The 15,692-nt window shown below is 37.8% G+C and overlaps 1 pseudogene; it reads left to right on the top strand.

Moving 5' to 3' along the window:
• The first annotated feature begins 8,956 nt into the window (after positions 1-8,956).
• LOC149203336 (uncharacterized) lies at positions 8,957-10,553 on the top strand (annotated as a pseudogene).
• The last annotated feature ends 5,139 nt before the right edge of the window (positions 10,554-15,692 follow it).

The raw sequence follows: 15,692 nt of genomic DNA, 5'->3' as shown, positions 1-15,692 counted from the left end.
GATTTCTTCAATTTAAGTAGAATTAGGGTCTTTTGAGGTCTCCTTCCTAGTGATGATGATTTGAGCAAGGATCCCAAGAATGATTTAACTGTGGACTTCTTCTTTTATTGATCTAGGGTTTTGACACTTCCTTCAAAATGATGATGTAGCCTTTTTCTTCAAAATGCCTTGGAGATGAGAGGATCTTCTTAATTCTTTGATGCCCTTTATATCCTTCTATAACCTTGGTCCTTGAGTGCTTGAGTGTCCCTTATTGATTTTCCCTTCCTTGTCATGTTACCTTAGCTCTGAAACCATGTTGAGAAATCTAGGGCAGAGAGATGAGATGATTTCTCTAGCAATGATAAATGCTTGTGAATATCTTTTTACTTTTCTTAATTAGGTTTCTTCACTTGATTATCTTTATGTGTTCTTCTTCATCAAACAACTACCAAACCACAAAGAACAATAAGACAAATGACACCATATGTAGGCTATAAGCTAGGGCGAAAACCTCTCCAAGCTTGAGAGGAAAACTATTATTAAACCAGCTCACAAAAAGATAGAAAAGATAGATCAATGCCTTAGAAATAAGCCTCTTCAAGGGAGAAAACTCCTTTACATTACACAAATGAACAATTCTTAGATGATACAAATTCCAAGACCTCCTTTCTATATATAGGAGTCCAAGGGGTCATAATATAATCAGAGCCGATATAGCAATAATAATGTAAGGGCACAATAATAACAATAGTGGGCTTCTATGGGGCACAATAATAACAATATGGGGACTACATGGGCACAACAATATAATAAGGGGGTTGTACTAATAACAATAAGGGGTTACACTAGTAGTATAGGGACCTAACATGCCCCTCTCCTTCAAAAAGTGTTGTCCTCAATGCTTGAGTAGTTCTTGGTGCTTCTGTATAAAATTCTTGTCCTCCCATGTGGAATCTTCAGTGGATAAGTTCTTCCACTTGATGAGATACTTTGAAATTTATCGATTTCGTAGCTGTCAGGTTCTTTTTTCTGTGATTTCTCCAGGTTCCAATATGATTTTTCCTTCCTTGTTAAGTTCTGGCAATATTGTTTGAACTGGGATCTTGTGCAACTTTTGAATGAGTGGCCACACTTCTTCATCCTTCTTCCATTCATCCCTTGCTTCATTTATCCAATCTGGTTGGATAATAGAAATAGCACAAAACAATGCTTCCACATCCTCATCCTTTCTTGAGAGTGCATCTGCAACAACATTTTGCTTCCCTTTTTTGTAGATGATTTCAAAGTCGTAACCCAACATATTTGTGACCCATTTTTTTTGTTCTTCTAAAGATAATCTTTGTTCCAAAAAGTATTTAAGGCTATCATGATCCATTTTTACCTTGAAGTGTCCTCCCATTAGGTAAGGTCGCCATTTCTTAAGTGCATGTAGTATTTCCAACATTTCCTTCTCATAAATAACTTTGTGTAAATACTTTCCTTTGATTGGATGACTTTCGAAAGCAATGGGTCTTTCATCTTGCATTAAAACAACACCGATTCAATTTCTTGAAGCATCACATTCAACCATAAATGTTTTTGTGAAGTCCGACGTCGCTAAGATCGGTGCTTGGCACATTGCCTCTTTAAGATGTTCAAAGGCCTTTGTTGCTTATGGAGTCCATGAAAATGCATCTTTCTTCAATAATGTTGTTAGAGGTGCTACTATTATCCCATAATTCTTAACAAACTTGAGATAATACCCTGTCAACCCAAGAAATCCTCACATATGCTTTATGGGTGTGGGGATTTTCCATTCCTTAATTGCTTTAATTTTGCTAGGGTCTACCTTAACACCTTCATGAGATACAATATGACCCAGATGTTCCACCTCTTGTACTCCAAAGAAACATTTGGAGCTTTTTGCATATAATTATTTATCCTCCAATAGTTTGAGCACCTTGTCAACACGTTGAACATGATCCTTCCAAGACTTGTTGTAGATTAACATATCATAAAAAATACTAACACAAATTTTCTAAGGAAGGGTTTGAAAATGGAATTCATCAAACCTTGAAATGTAGAAGGTGCATTGGTAAGGCCAAAAGGCATGACCAAAAATTCATAATGACCTTCATGAGTTCTAAATGTTGTTTTTGGAATGTCTTTAGTCTTCATTCTGATTTGATGATATCCTGAACGAAGATCCAACTCGGTGAACTAAATTGATCCATGCAATTCATCCAATAATTCATCAATGACAGGAATGGGAAATTTATCTTTAATAATGAGCTTGTTGAGCTCCCTATAATCCTGACACATGTGCCATGATCCATCCTTCTTGTGCACCAATACTACTGGAGCAGAGAAAGAACTTTGATTAGGTTGAATTAAACCAGCCTCTAGCATTTATGCAACCATACATTCAATTTCACTCTTTTGGGCACAAGGATATCTGTACGGCCTAATGTTTGGAGGAACACTTCCTGGAATCAAATGAATAGCATGATCATGATAATGAATATATGGGAGACCTTTGGTAGTCTCAAATACCTTGGAATGATTGTCCAAGACTTTTTGGAGATCTGGAGAAATAGATGATTTCGATGTGGGAACCATTAGCGAACATAATTGTGCAACTACGCCTCATTGTTCTTTCTTTAGAAGCTTTGTCACTCTGTTAGAGCTTATTATCTTTCCTGGTTTCCCTGTGATATCCCTTAATTCAACTTCCTTTCCTTCCGAAGAAAATTTCATGAAAAGTTCTTGAAAATTGAAAGCTATTGTACCCAAGGATTGTAGCCATTGGACTCCTAGTACAACATCGACACCACCCATTGGAATGGAAAGCATTGGGCTATTCAATACATATTCTCCCATGGATAGCTTGATATTTTGGCACTTTCCAGAGCAATTTATGGTTCCTCCACTTACGATCGTCACTTGACACTCTGCTGCTGGATATAGGAAGCAATTCAATTCTTTGGCTATCTTAAAATGAATAGAATTATGGGTACTTTCCGAATCAATCAACACTATTACCTTTTTCTTCTTGATATGTCCTTCTATCTTTATAGTTTGAGGAGTGGTAATTCTGACCAATGCATTACAAGATATGGTTGGATTCATTTCTTCTTTCTCCGGGGTTGGTTCCTGGTGAGTATCCTTTTCTTTTGATGTTTCTTGATACTTTTCTTCCTGATATTTCACTGCTTGAACCTTCTTCTTCTTGATATGTCCTTCAATCTTGAGAGTTTCAGGAGTGGTAATTCCTGCCATTTCAATACAAGATATGCTTAGATTCATTTGTTCTTCTCTAGGGTTGGTTCCCGGTGTATATACTCTTCTTTTGACATTTATTTATCCTTTTCATCATTAGGAGGCCTTTCTTGTAGCAGCTTTGTCCCACCTTCCTTCAAACCTTCCATGTCTTTCTTCAAATCTTCCACGCCTTTCATCCAATATGATTTCATACTATCGATATCAGCTTCCATGGCATAGATAAAACTATTTATCTTTTGCTTCTCTAGAATACATTTACCCTTATATTCAAATTTTGAAAGTCCTCAATGTGCTCTGCCATTAAACCCTTTTGTCTGATATTTATCAATTGGAATAAAGAAGGTGTTGCTCTTTGTATCCTCATAATGTGTTGTCATTTTCTCCGTGAAAATTGACCACGTGATAAGTGGTTTACAAGAACAAAGCCCTTCATACCATAAAAAATTATTTGGGTCTAAATAATTAGATGAAATACTTACCTTTTATAACAGTGGTACACCATGTAGATCAAAATATTTCTCCATCTGTATTATCCATTTTACCGGATCCTTGCCATCAAACTTCCTCATCTCACTTTTTCTTGATTTTTGGAGGTCGATCTTGAAATGACTGTAACTCTATAATTTGAGATCTTTAAGTTCTGAAATTTTGGCCTGTAATAGCCCTAAAAGTCCTCTTTCTAACTCCGCAAGTCTAATCAAGATTGGATTCTCCAATGAAGAGTTATGCCAAATCTCCCATGATGACCTGAGTATAGATTGGTTTAGTATAGTGAACTTGTACGATGTGCCACAGGTCACTGTTTCAAGCTTAGGTTCTGAAAATGAAACTCGAAAAAACTATAGTCCATCATCTTTTTGCAACTTCTTACGGAAATTCAATCTGATGCTCAGAGCGAAATTTATGATGATTTTCCCAAGGTCACCTGTTTGGAATGTAATTCGGGGGTCTGCAAAAACCCTACCTTCCTCAGATTATATCTCCGAAAATATATCAAGACAAGACCTGAAATTTGGGCCTAAGGTTCAGCAAGATTTCGTCTCAAATGGGTTTTTTTAGCACTTCTAGAACATCACAGAAAAAAAGTTATAGTGCAAATGCCACAATGACCTGTTTGGAGCAACGAAACCCTAGAATCCAAAGCTTTGATACCAAATGTTATGAAACCAGCTCACAAAAAGATAGAAAAGATAGATCAATGCCTTAGAAATAATCCTCTTCGTGGGGGCAACCTCCTTTACATTACACAAATGAACAATTCTTAGATGATACAAATGACAAGACCTCCTTTCTATATATAGGAGTCTGAGGGGTCATAATATAATCAGAGCCAACATAACAATAATAATGTAAGGGCACAATAATAACAATAGTGGGCTTCTATGGGGCACAATAATAACAATATGTGGACTACATGGGCACAACAACATAATAAGGGGGTTGTACTAATAACAATTATGGGTTACACTAGTAGTATAGGGACCTAACAAAAACTCATTGAATTCTTCTTCTTATAGAATCTTCAATAGATGAATTCTAAGACCAATACCCTTGACTAACTACCCCTCTAAGACGAAATCAACCCTTGCTTGAATATGTTGCAACTTCTCCTTCTTTATTCACCCTCGATCTTACAACTCAAGACTTAAGTTCTTAGCCTCTATCTCTATAATTTTCAGTTACCTGTAGATGACTGCAATTTCCCATGTGTGACCGAATTAGAGCTACTTAAGCCCTCCTTCTTCTTTGCTTGACTAGGGTTGGTTTCTTTGTGACTTCGACCTTTAACATAGCTCTCCTTCTTGCCTTGTTTCATCCCTCTTGAGATGACTGAGATTTGGACTTGAAGCAGGTAGGAAACCCTAGATTTCCTCACACGTGTGAACATAAATACCCAAAACAAACCTGCAATTATTTCGTTCTTCCTTCGACCTTGATCTTCTCTTCTTTGCTTGGATGTGTGACTTATTCTTTGACCTTGTACCTGAACTTATTGTGTGTGTGATGATCTCTCTTGAATGAGGCCGAGTGCCATATATATAGGCTTCCTCCCCATGCTTGTAGGCCGACTTGACTTGATCCTAGGCCGGCATGTCATGTTGGTGTAGGCTTATTACTTAATTTGAAGGCCGACTTGCTAAAAGTGCTTAGACTTGGCCTTGGAGGGTATTTTGAATCTTACAATGACTCAAATACATATGTAAAATGACCAAGAAGGGTTTCTCATACATGACAAAGACTTCAATTGACTTTTATGACTTGATGACCAATCTTAATAGCTCACAATGGGAGATGATCTATAAAAATAAAATTCCTTGAGCATGAAACCCATGTCTCAAGCATAAAATAATTATATTTTTCTTCTTTACATTAATTACATAAAATCATGATTACACATGTCATTATGAAGATCGAACCTAGTTACATATTTCAACAAATACTACCCTATATTTGGAAAAGTCGAAAAATAACTAAATTTGCTAATTATGAAGGGTGGTAGAGGAGTACAACTTTAAGTGTTCCAAAGAAAGAAAGTAGGGGAAAAATGGGGATGGTAGGAACCTTATCCTTCAATAATGGTGAAACTTTATTCAACTCACTCTTGTGGGTGGGAGATGAGCTTGTTGTACTCCCATCACAATAGCGAGTTGCAAGTAGATTCCACCATCATCTCTACATCTTGTTAGATATACCATATTCGCATAGTGACAGAGAGACATATAGATGTTGCATGACTACCCTCTATTAGTAGGCCATCTAGGTTAATGTTTGGAAGATTTGTGTAACATACCTAACACTCTAATGCCTAATTAGGGTTGCGAGGTTTATCTAGACCCAACCTTCAAGGTCAATTATGAGATGGGGTTATCACATTTCCTCTCTCTATAACCACTTCAAAACTCATTTATGACACCATCGATGTCTTCTTCTCATCAAAAGCCTTCCAATGATATAATCCATATCCAAAATTAAGTTATAGGTAAGAAGTTGTGTCCCTTTATAAAGGTTTTCCCTTCAAACCACCTCATCCCTCATACTTCCACATGGCCCCACTTTAGTGTTCCATGTGGAAAACTGGCCAACTCAGCATATCAACCATCGAGCTCTAAGCTAAAATTTCAACAACAAACGAACCCAAACTTGAATTTCCCAACTCGATAATGGACCATCAGTTAAAGTCCTCGACTATATCAGTTAATGTTCGCCTATCAACCCCAAAGCATAACCAAAGCTACAATATATGGGATTGGTCAATAGTTGACTCCCATTACACTGACGATCTGATGCACCTAGTGCTCGATAAGCCAATAGGTAAATGGTTGGAAACCTGACATCCAATCTTCCGATGGGCTTATAGTTATCGGCATCTAACAAACCTTTCTTAACTCATGATAAGCGACGACCTATCAAGTTCCATTATGGTCAACACCCCACTTTGGTAGTGACATCAGAAGAATCCCAATACCTGATATGTCGATCACTTTATAGCCATATCAATGTCGTTGTGGTTCTCGCTTAGCAACTACCTTGGCACCACATCAACCCTACATTAGTGTCATGTTAGTGCCATGTACACACCACATGTTTGAAATGCCATGACCATGTCAGGTCCTGCCAAATCATACTACTTATTAAATTTTGGTGATGTCAAGGAGATGTCTGATTCAAAGGGTTATTTTTTCCTGACACCTGATAGCTTGATAACCCTTTATGGGCATGATCCTAGTCACAACCCCTGTTGTCCATATGACCAAGGGCTATAACATAATGCTTCCATCCTCTTCAAATTTTGAAATATGATTCTTGACTCTTTAGGGGATCGATCACATTGCTCCGATTATCAATATCCCAAAATTGATACCCCAATGGGTGACGGGATGATTCCCGTCGATTAACAAACTTATCAAGTCTATTATTATTGAGGTTACTGAAATGAGGTTTCAGTGGCATGCCCAACACCTAGGGTCTTATAGCTCAATATCCTAAGTATAGCTCAATAGCACTTAATTCCTGCTAGCTCTTAATTAGGCCGATAGGCCTTCTTTTGAATCAGTCGACAGTCTACACTTTTAATGTCTGTCTAACATCTGCGCATGGATTTTTATGGCCATCCTTCTGCTCTCCACTAACATCTATGTGCATTTTCTGGATATTCGTCATGGTCTTCATCCTTCGGTTACTCGTCATGGTCTTCATCCTTCAGTTACTGGTGGAACTCGTCATGGTCTTCATTTACGAGCAGAATAATGGGCATTTTTGTTATGGGCGGCAACAACCGATGGATGCCTTCCACTTGATGCCTTCCTCTCAATGCATAGATCATAAACTGCCCTTCTCTCTTTTATAACCCCTAACACAAAAGCCTAATTTGGTGCATTCAAGCAGTCGGCAAGAGCCTTATTCTAGTAGGTAGCGACACCAAGAATCAGAAAGCCTCTCTCATTATTTTCTATGGCCTGTCCCTAGCCGTAGCGCTTCTATTCCTGCTGGAGAAGGTCTACTGGGCAATGGAAGATCATTGTATGAAAGTTGTTGTTACAGGTGAACACATAATATGTATAATTTCCCACTGTCGATCAACAGATTATGCAATATACTAAAGCAAAATACAAGATCTACTTCTACAACAAACTTGCAGAACCTTAATCGATTTTGAGTAAGATCAATTAGAACACATATAACAGATGAAGAAGATTCAATCACACATGAAACATAGAAGAATACTCTAGGGAAATCCTAAGCTAAAAACCCCGATCTCTGTATTATCATACAAGTGGAAATATCTCCAGATTACACAAAGCTTTAGCTCACAAGCTATCCAGCTCTCAGTACAATCCCTCTCTACTGCTCATAGACAGAATAGACAACACATATGCCTTCCTTCAATCCTCCAAGTCTCCTATTTCCTTGCGCAGTTTCTCTTGGGTCCTCCAGCTACAATCTGTGTGATTCTCACCTCACACACAACGCTGACCTCTGAAATAACTGCGCAATCCTGAAGGATATAATTCCTTCTACATGGATGAGTTTCCTTTATAGGAAAAATCCTCCAACTAATAGTACGTTGTCCCTTCCTTTAATCTCAACTGGGTATTTCTCTGAACTGACATGCATGAGTTATTTATGAGAGAATATTTAGTTATCTGGAGAACATTAGTTGCATGCATGCATGCATTAACTGACTAAACTCACAATTAGTTCCACAAACTATTTGGAACTAATTTAACTGGACTTAACTCAGTTAACTGAGCTAACTAATTACAAGTCAAATAGAACTCACCCTAATCTCCTTAATTAAGGGATAACTTCCTCAATCAAAGGGATAACTGTTGCATGTCTTCACATAGACTTCATGTTTGATTTTCTCCAACTAATTAACTCAAGATGAATTAATTAATTATTTTTCAAACAGTTGCTGAGACCAAATTCGGATTTTAATTCTCAATTTTAATTCAGGGATTAATTAAAATTGGAATCTATCCTGAAATGCTATTTATAGCAATGCTATTTTTAGCGTTTCTATTTTTTGCTATTTCCAATAGAGTTGGAGTATATCCTGAAATGCTATTTATAGCAATGTTATTTTTAGCATTTCTTGTTGCTATTTTCAACAGAATATGGCTTCAGTGATTCAGAGCTCCCCACCATTCGACGATTTTTCTATGACACATATTCGCAGTGCATCAATGGAGGTGTTTTCGATGGTTTGAAGATGGAATTTGTGTCATACAACATGGAGCTGCTGCAGTCCTGCGGTATAAGTGATCGACAGTTGACAAGGGCTCGAGTTCTGTCGGCGCTTGTGAATAAAGATGAGTTTGCCGATGACACTTTGAGGGCGATCATAAGCATGCGAGATGTGGTGGAGAGGCTAATCGAGATGCTGAATTGGAAGAACCATCAGGAGCAGGGGATTCGAAGAGCGGCTGCAGAGATCATCTCCAAATTGGTTAAGAAATACAGGAATCGCGTTCGGGTCACGACCATCGCTGGGTCCATGGAATCTATAGCGTCTTTGCTTTACGATAACAAACAGATTGAAATCCATTCGAGACAGTACGGGGATGCATACAATTACACGGTTTTAAGTATGTTGGGACTGCGGAACTGAAAAGCTTGGCCATCGAGCACGAAAACTGTGCTAATCATAGGACTCATAGAACAAAATCCTAATGCGCTCGAATCCCAGATCAAGACGGCAGAGCTCGCTCTGGATCTCATGAGAATGCTGGCAAGCAGTACAGGCTCGATAGAAAAGGCCTTAAGGAGAGGCATCTCGGAGATAGTCTTCGCCATAAGTAATCTAAGAGACGTTCTTCATTACAGAGAAGTAACGACGCATGGTCTGCAAATCCTGGCCATCGACACATTGACGAGTCTGGCTCTCGAAGAAGAGGGTCGAGAGAGCATCGGCGGCACTGGCGATGTTTTGCGTTGTCTCTTCTCTGCGTTTCACATGGAGAGGATTAATATTAATATTAATATTACAAGAGGACCGGGCGACGATGAAACGAGGGAGCTCGTGAGGAAGGCAGGAGAAGCCCTGGCTCTGCTTTCACTGGAGAATAAACAAAACTGCAGAAGAATGATGAGCCTTAAGCTGCGGAAAAATCACCCGAATTTGATCGCGAGCCTCATCTCTGTGCTGAACGACCCAATTCAGGGTTTTCATGCTGCGAGAATTCTTCGGAATCTGTGCTCATATTCAGAGGCAGATTACGTTGAATTGAGGAAAATCACTGCAACGGCAACGAAGGTAGAAGAATGTATTCAATTAATAGCATATCTTTGAAATTACAACTCTGCACTGGGGCTGGATCTCACAACAGTTTTATCCGATGGATTAATTTATTGTGATATTTTTTTGTCAGGTCTTGAAGTTTGTGATGGAGAAACGAGGTGAGCATCAGGAAGCAGCAATAGGACTTGCTGCTCAGATCTTCAAGTTCATAACCAAATCGGATTTCGATCGTCTGTTCGAAGAATCCGGCGGTATAACAAGGAGATCGCTGATTTTGGAACTTTCAAGGGTTCTCGGGAGGCACCTGCATCCGTCAAAGGAGTTTTTGAGTATTAGAAGATTTAGCATCAAGCTTCTGATCGGTGTCATGGAGATGGACAGGGTTGCAATATTAAGCAGTTTAAGCATGGAAATGAGATCGGAATTGGAGGAGGCTCTGGAGGCGGTGATGGAGACAACGTCGGAGTTGGAGAGTTACAGTACATTCTCCGACAGTGTGGGGTTGAGTAGGCATCGTCTACCTATTTCATCCCTCGTAGAGTCTGCCATGGACTTGCTTCGTGATTAATCGCTCTGTCATGATTAGATGGAAAAAGAAGATGTGGCCGACGACCCAATCATGGGAGAAAATATCCATAAAAGACAAAATATTTGGGAGAAAATATCTGGGAAAAAAAATATATTTGGGAGAAAATATCTGTAAAAAACAAAATATTTACTGAGATATACTTCCGAAAGCTGGCCATGACAACATGTAAAATAAAATTCTACATAATATTCAAAGAAATTTTTATATGGTTAAAAATTTGAATTTTGTTAACTTTTAATAGATTTCAAGTTAAGAAATTTATGATGATTTTGATAAAACATATATATATATATATATATATATATATATACATACATAGTTGCATTTTATTATACTTACAATAGTACTTAGCCTTGAGATAACATCGATAGGGATGAAAATAATTGTGTCGAAAGTGAAGTGAATCCTACAACGCTTATATATATAGAGGGACTGACATCTTCTTTGGAGGGATTAATATTCAATTCACCACCTCCTACAATATAAACTAAGTAAACCCAAGAGGTTTTCCCAAACTTACATTTAGACATCTTCAAATACAACTTTTCCTTTTTCAAGACATCTAGAACTTGCCTTACATGCTTGACACACTCTTCACAAGTCTTATTGAAAATCAAAATATCATCTAAGTATATTATCACAAAATCATCAAGGAATGGTCACAATACATCATTCATAACTCTCATGAATGTGGTAGGTACATTACAAAGCCCAAATGAGATAATTAACCATTCAAACAACCTTGTATTGTCTTGAAAGCAATTTTCCAAATATCATCTTCAACAATCCTTATCTGATTTGGCAAGTCTAACTTAGTAAAATAAACAACATCCTTTAACTGATCTAGCAAAGCATCAATGTGAGGAAGAGGATAGTGATCCTTTATCGTAATCTTGTTCAAAGCTAAGAAATCTACACTCATGCGCCATGTGCCATCTTTCTTTGGAACCAAAACAATAGGAGAACCACAATGAGATGTATTAGGTCTGATGACCCCTTTGCTAAGCAGTTCTTAGATTTTCTTCTTAATCTCTGCATTCTCCAAAACTAAAATTCTATACATGCCAATATTCGGAAGTGGTGCATCCTACTGCAATTGAATCTCATGTTGGATTCCTCTTTTTGGAGGTAACCCTTCAGGTTCCTGAAACATCTTGTCATAGGTGTTAACAACTTCAACTGATTCATGCTCATGTTTAGAATCACATCTTGAGAAAGCTTCAAATTCAATAACATATTTAGCTTTAGTCATCAACAAACCAAAATTCTTACTAGCATTCACAAGCCTTTTCATTTAACCAACATTAACAAGAGACATACTCAACTCCATCTTTAAAAATACGATTTTTGTTCTCATGACGACAGAATACGACTTTTCTGTCCTATAAATATGGACTCCCTAAGACAATTCCACAAATATCAAGTGGTACAACATCTAGCTCTACCTCATCTATAAAATTAACAGTGATGGCAAATTTGAGTTTATATTTTATTGTCATTTGCAATTTGGTATCATCACATACCCAACCCAACGGGTAAGGTTTTGTATGAGGTGTGGTTTCTAAGTTAAGTTTTTTTGACAATTGCTTCAGAGATAAGATTGACTTGAGATCCACTATCAAATAATGTATCAACCTTAGTATGTTTTATAATGAACATGGTGTGAAAAAGGTCACTTCTTTCTTTATCATTTTGAGATTCAACAAGCTTGTTAGAAGAAATAGTACTTGTGTTAGAAGCTATACCTTTCATTCCCATGGTTGTGATTTTTGTTTCATCACCTGAATAAGATCCTAGATCTTGTTGAGTTGTAGCAACAATATTTTGTTTCCCCTTGTTATTAAACTTATTCAGTCTCAATTTTGGATATACTTTCCAACAGTGGTCTTCATCATGGCCATCTTTTGAACAATGTTTACAAGTAAGCTTCTCTCCCTCTTTCTTGACGGTAGCATTCTTCTTACTTTTGCCTTTAAATTTCCCCTTTCCTTTGTCACCAGATTTGAAAGGCTTCTCGCTGAACTCTTGAGGAACATTCTTGCCTCTTGATTCTAAATGAGTTGCCTGACCACATACTTCATCTAGATTAGAGGGATTAAACATAAGTATAATATGTCTCAAATAACTATGTAATCCACCTATATACTTAAGGAGAGTATCTTGTGAGGTCAAATTAACATCGAAGATTAAAGATCTTTTTCTAAATTCTTGTGTGTAACTTTGGACACCTTGACCTTTACCTTGTCTAAAATTTTTCCAATCCATAATTGCTTTTTGCATGTAAGCTAATGGATAAAATTTCCTTATTAATGTATTTTTCCACCTTTCTTCAAATCTTCTTGGGTTATTGCCTCCCACCAGATGAGAGCTACACCTTCCAAGTGAAGAGAAGCAAGCTGGATCTTTGTGACATCATCATCAATCTTTTGAATCCTACAATAGACTTCAATTTGACGAACCCAATTATCCAATTTTGCAACATTTACTTCTCCATTATATATTGGCAATTCAAACTTGACATCAAGCTTAAGCAAAGGAGACTTAACATGTCCTCTTGGAGATGTAGGAGGAGTAGGTCTATGTGAAGGAGGTTAAGAAGGAGGTGAGGATGGAGGTGAAGATGAAGGTGAAGGAGGAGGAGGAGGTGGAGGCTTGTTCCCATTACCACCATCACCTTTTGGTTGATTAGAACTTTCTCGTTGCAACTGTGTTGTTCTCTCATTGTACAACAGTTTCACCATCTCAGTCATATCAAAGAAAACTTTTACAAAAGCTATTTCATCATCATACATTAGCTCTTATCCTTGTTCTTCTTCATGTACCATGACTTGTGGAGTTTGTAGCCTCCTTGAGCCAATTTGAGGGTTAGGTTCTTCAAGTTCTCCTTCTCCTCTTCTCAATTTAGGCCTTGTAAGCATTCAAAAACCTTTCAAATTTTGTAAAACCTTCACAAAAACCATGCTCTAATACCAAACTGATCCATTTTTTTAATATCTTTTCTAACGTGAAGGTTTCATGAAATAATTTACAAGCTAGTTCATGTCTTTTAGGGAATGAATCGTGATTGAAAAATACACAAACTTAAGTGAATTTTGCAGAATTTTGACAGTTAAAAATGGACAAACATGCAACATGCAACACAACAAATTGATAGCAACGTTCACCCCTCCCGGGCTATGTCTCTGGGTCCATATTCCAATGGTGGTAGTTTTTTTATATGCTCAAATTCTCAATACATCAACATACAAGATTCAATATGCAAAAATAACATTGCCATCGTGTGCATAATGCTCAAAAACCCCTTGTTTAGGCTCTTCTTGAGCTCAAAAAGGTTGAAAATTGAGCAAGATAGGCCTCTTTCTTCAAACTACCTATACATTGCTAAAAAAAAAGTATCGGCTCTACAAATTTGGCAACAAATTGGTTCCAACCCAATTGGTTGGGCACTTAGTTTGGTATTTTTCATATCACGGGTTTGACCTGACAATGTAGGCATAAATTTTGGCATTTTTTTAATATATAATATTCTTTTTAATTAAGGGTCATTGGCCCCCCTACAGTCCTCGCTCGCGGTTCCTAGTGACACCACATGGCCTAGGGTCATTACAGGTAGGGCGACACATGCCCAGCCCCCAAATACTTCATCGGTTCCATGGCCTTCATATGGCATAGGTCCGTTGCGGGTAGGGTGCCACACGCCTACACACCCCGAATACTCCATCGACAGTCATATATTGTGCCAAAAACCAAGGGTCGAGCTGGTTGGGCACGACCACCGACCTGCCCATCCCCCCAACCACTCCATCATATAAATTTAAATATAAATCGTTGATTGATATTTAATGAGAAACATGTTTGGTCCAATGATGTAGTGTCGACTTCGTCAGTGGTAGGTCAGGGTTTCAAACCCCGCAGAATGCAACCGACCAAAACATTTGACGAACCACGGAGGGCCATATGGCCTTCTTTGATTGGACAACATGGAACCCTCTGATTGCGCCATGTGGCACAATTGGATTGGTCCAAATTCAACCAATCAAAAGCACCCAAATGTTTCCTTCTATGCATGTCACGCGCTAGTCTCTGATTGGGTCTTTTACAACTCTGTCATCCTACTAACATCAATGTACGGATTGCCACGTGGCATCCATACTTACATAGTTAATCCTGCACTTTGACTTTTTTATTGTTTGCCAAAAACTTCAAAACGCGATAACTTCCTCACGCAGTGTCAGATTGAGGCGATTCAAGCATCGTTGAAATTAGAACAATGAGATCTACGATTTGGCATTAATTTTGGGAAATTTTGAGCACTTCATTTTTTTAGCATATTTTTGATCCCCTAGATCATGCTCCTTTTCTCCACACACCTACTGTTGCTGCAAGGGATCTGCCCGCTAATTTTCCACTACTGCATAAACCTTAGACATGCTTTTGGCTATTTCATCCACTGGTAGCCTCATAGACAATGAATATTTTCCTGCCATCATGTTGATTGTGAATGCAATCATGAAGGAGGTGTTACTCTCTACATCCCTATCATTTCAAGCACTTCTTCTTTTGGTTCTCCATCCCTTCTTGTGTTGGTCTAGCATACCCATTCTCCCTTGAATGAAATACCTTCAATAATATACATTTTTTGTGGAAAAATTAAGCCTAGCATTCTTTCCGAGTGGCTCATATTATGATACTTTGAACCCTTCTTGTTTGACCCCAAATTTGTCCTTATTATTCTAAAACTTAAAGGGTCTTCACCTTAGTCTTTAACCACTTGAAGAAATACATGGCTTTTTGGATGGTGTCATCAAGTGTCTCAGGTTCATTAATCTTGATTTGATCATATATAGATTTTGGTAAGCCATTGAGAAAACATTGTATTCTCATCTTCTCGTCTCTCATAAATGTTGCATATCTCAATAACTCTATGAAATTGTTAGTATATTCATACAAGGTGAGCTATCTTGATTTGATTTCATGGAACTCCTTGATATTTCCATCATAGTATCTCTCTACATATTTACTAGTTGCTCCATGTTATAATAGCATTTACATGTATAATAAGATTTGTAGCAGCATTGCATTTAGCTATGTCTGCTTCTCTTGTTCCCTAATGAGTTT

The sequence above is a fragment of the Pinus tabuliformis genome, chromosome 2_1, assembly GCF_031772625.1.
Source record: "Pinus tabuliformis cultivar Carrire ecotype Pingquan chromosome 2_1, CPIR1, whole genome shotgun sequence".
In the NCBI taxonomy this organism is placed as follows: domain Eukaryota; kingdom Viridiplantae; phylum Streptophyta; class Pinopsida; order Pinales; family Pinaceae; genus Pinus; species Pinus tabuliformis.
Note: the sequence above shows the minus strand (reverse complement) of the source record. Positions and strands in the feature narration are given on the sequence as shown.